This window comes from Camellia sinensis, chromosome 6, assembly GCF_055761805.1.
Source record: "Camellia sinensis isolate YWXY chromosome 6, ASM5576180v1, whole genome shotgun sequence".
NCBI lineage: Eukaryota > Viridiplantae > Streptophyta > Magnoliopsida > Ericales > Theaceae > Camellia > Camellia sinensis.
In genome coordinates this window covers 142,105,445-142,109,520 of record NC_138966.1, presented here as the reverse complement: position 1 = coordinate 142,109,520, position 4,076 = coordinate 142,105,445, and positions in this window count along the sequence as shown.

The following is a 4,076-nucleotide window of genomic DNA, read 5'->3' as shown; positions in this document are numbered from 1 at the left end:
ATCAATGTACACGTAAACCGTCCGAAACATGTGTGCACGTGTTTTAAAAAAGTGGGTTCAGCTTTTGGCAATGTTCATTATTACACTGTGGGAGGAAAAATCTTTCGATGGGTTGGTTTTTGTCGCTTGTATGACGTGTGTAAAAAGAAGAATGACATAAATATGATTTATATGAAATAATTTGTTTGTAATTGATTTGGAGAGGAAAAATAATTTGTTAGTTATTAATATAAAAATATTGTTAGTTATTAATAGGGATGTAATCGGTTCAATATGGTTGGTATTTAGATAAAAAATTATACCGAACTAATAATGTCTGTTTTATTATTTTGAACACCGATACAGACTACTAACCAATTGAAACAGTACGGTTTGGTGCGGTTTAATCGGTTTAAGATTTTTCAAACTTGAGCCACTTTTAAATATAATTATTAATCTATATAAAAACATTAAATTAGTTATTTGTCTATCATTTCGAACATATCTAATCCATCAATTTAATACATACTTTTCAATTCTTAAATTAACAAAAATAAAAACAAAAAAAAGTTTAAAAATACTAAGGTTTGAAGAATAATGAGTTGGAGTTAAAATTATATATAATAAGAGTTTACAAACTTTGGTTATAAAGATGGTAAGGTTAATTAATTGAGGTTAATAATTTATTATACTTATTAATATCATTATATTATTATATTATATATATATATATATTACAAATACAATAAATGTTGAACTGGTCGATTTCGGTTTAAATCAATGTACAAGGTGCTTAAACTCATATTGAATCAAAAATCGAAAAAAAAAACAAATTTAAAAATCATACAGACCGATTCTTGTTAAAAAATAAGTCAAATATAACTGATTTAGTCCGATTCAATCGGTTTAATCGATTTTTCAAATTTTTTTTACATCCCTAGTTATTAATATAATTTGTTAGTGTGAAAGGAAAAATAATTCGTCAATTATCAATATAAAAATTAATGATACAACGTGTTCTCGGTAGAACGGGTCGGATCGATCCACACTCCTCTAATCGGTGCCCTAAGTACCAAGCCTACCAGAAGACCTGCACAAGAGTTCAACGGGGAATGGGGAGTCCCCCAGCGAACCCTCCGACGAGCAAGTTAGAAAGAGAGGTGGGATGTAGAGATAGAAAACTTAACCTTCTTCTTATCTTCGACGTCTGCTTACATCCTCTGGTAATCATTTCGTTGTCCCTTCCGACCTGCCATCTTGGTCGAAAGTCTATGCTCTAGCTTGCCTTATTCATGGTGAGGCCGTTCTGTCTCGACGGGAAGGGGTTATCGCAATAAATGCTGTAAGGGACTTCATTAATGGTTGATGTGTAGTGCAATAACTTTGCAGGATCTTTGTCTGCTTATGTAGCTTGTCCTTCACCTGCCACGTGTCTAAGTGTCATTGGTTCTTAATGCCATGTTGAGTTCTAGCCATGCTGGGCTTCATTAGTTGAATTATGCATTGGGCCATAAGTGGTGGGCTTGGGTTGTTCATAGTGGGCTATAGTCTTTATGGGCTTACCCATGTCAGTAGTCCCACATTCCCGAGTGTAGCTTTAGTCCTATGAAGGGAATAAAGAAGAAAACAATGGTTGTTAGAGACGGCGGTGCGAAGGTCGAACGAGAGGTGGGCTGATGGCAATGGGTGGGCGAGCGGAGGGACTGACCACGACAGGTACCCGAGTGGAGGGACCGACCATGAGGAGGGCCGACCACGGAGGGTGACCGAGTGGAGAAACTGACCATGAGGAGGGCCGACTGCGAAAGGTACCCGAGTGGAGGGACTGACCATGAGGAGGGCCGACCGCGGAGGGTGACCGAGTGGAGGGATCGACCATGAGGAGGGCCGACCGCAAAAGGTGACCGAGTGGAGGGATAAGTGGCGGGGCGCGGGGCTCGAGGAGTGACAGGGGCACGTGATGAAGTGAAATGGAATAGATAGAGAAGGGGAGAGGGGGCATGGATCGTGGTCGTGCACGTGACGGAATCTTGTAGTGGGGAAGGTTAGGCCTTGAGCAAGAAATGAAACGATAAGTCAATATAGGGTGTTGAAAAGACAGTTTTGGCGGATTTTTGAAAATTTTCAAACTAGCGAAAATTAATTGTGACCCTTGGGATATAGGCAAACCTTGGGCTGTTGGTATTATCCGTTTTACCTATCTCTTCGCAAAAAACCAAAACATCCCAGAAGTAAACTCGTTCGTTGCCAGTGATACGCCCCTGCAACACTTTGTTAATTTTCTTGTGCCCGCATCCGATGCCATTCGCAGACACACAAGAGAAATGGCCCAAGAGGAAGCAACAACCACCAAGGTTGATCCATTAGGCGACGACGATGCGGAGGACTTAGCGTAACAATATCGTACAGAGCGTAGGGAGGGGGAGGGAGCGAGTCAGGCAATGCGGGCTCGCCCTAGGACAATAATTTCGGCCGCGAGATCTATTAGTCAGGTGGAGCCGGACCATTGGCACACCAAACCGGACAGATCCATTCTGACAGCAGAGGAGTTGGAGGGAATAAGGAAGAAGTATCAATTTCCCTCAGAGAGAGGGTTAAGATTGCCCACATCTAAGGAAAGGGAGTCGGATGTGCGGCCGGGCGAATTCAGCTTGTACGAGGAAGCATTACGAGGGGGTTTGAGGCTACCTCTCCCCCAAGTAGTGGTGGATGTGTTAAATAAGTTAGAAGCGGCGCCAGGGCAACTGATGCCGAATGCTTGGAAGATAGTAATGGCTTGCGCGACTGCCTGGTCGCAGGCGACGGGGGGGACGACAATGTCAGTAAATGAGATCTTCTCCTGCTACAAGGCCTCCGGTTAGCAAGAGACCTGGGTGACTCTGCAAGCAGTGGCGGGGCGAGGACTGGTGGCAGGCCTTCCATCTGTCGGTAAAGGGGTGGAGGCCGAGATGGTTCTTCGTGACGGTGAACGGTGGAGCTGGGGTTCACACGACGTGGAAGGTCCCCACCAAATCAGTCGAGCCTAAGTTGGGCGGAAAGGCTAAAGACCGAGTGTAGAAGGTGAGGGAATGGAGGGAAGAGAAGGGGGTGAGGTGGGACGAGCTGGTCCTGCCTTCAACGTTGTTCGCCCTGAAATTGGGACCGCAACCATTGGGGGAGGATCCAGCAAGGGAGGAGTTGGAGGTGCAGAGGAAAGCGGTAGAGGAGGAGGAAAGAAGATTGTTCGCCAGAGCAGATAAATACAAGGAGGCAAAGTTAGGGCCTGCTCCGAAACCGATCGCGAGGGAGCGAATCTGACAGCGCCCCAAGCCGCTGGGGGAGAAGGATCTGAGCGGTTTTGAGCTGTGGCCACCCCCAGTGGATCCTCTGAAAGAGAAGAATAAAAAGAAGATGGAGGTGTTGAAGAAGAAGAAAAGAGTAAGGGAGAGGGACGAGGGGCCAGCCTTGAAGAGGGCGAAGGAGGTGATGGCAGAGGAGACCCCCAAAGTGGGAGGAGAGGAGGTGGCGAAGGGGGCAGAGAGTGGGGCGACTGCCCCTGAAGAGCGAGTGGAGGGTAGGGCGACTGGCCCTTTGGAGGGGGCAGAGCAACAACCAAAGGGCGGGGCCTGCCCCCCAATGAGAGGGAGAAGGGGTCAAGTTGAAGACCGCTATCTACCACGCTCCAGCAGTGTTTGGGCGACTGGAGAGAGAATGAGGCCCAGACAGGAGTGCTGCCGACCGACTTTTGGGCGTGGTGGAGGACGCGGCAATGCGCTCGATGGCCAGTTTTACTAAGGCTAAACTGCTAAGGGGTTGTGCTTGGCTCAGATGGTGGCAACTACCTTAGCAGGAGCCCTACTGAACAAGGTTGTGGCTACCAAAGGTGAAGTGAGGCCATTGAAGGTAAAGTTGGAGGAGGCGAAGGCCTAACTTGAAAGTTTAAAGAAGAAGACTGCATGGTGGAGGAAGACCGCGCGAAGTGCGTGCGCTAAGGGGCTGGAAGAGGCCCAGAAAAGATGGAAGTGTTGGCGATAGTGCAGGGCTATTCAGCCGACCGAACCAATGCTGAGCTGTTCGCGACCAAGTTAGAGATAGAGACGGAACGCCGTAAGGTGGTG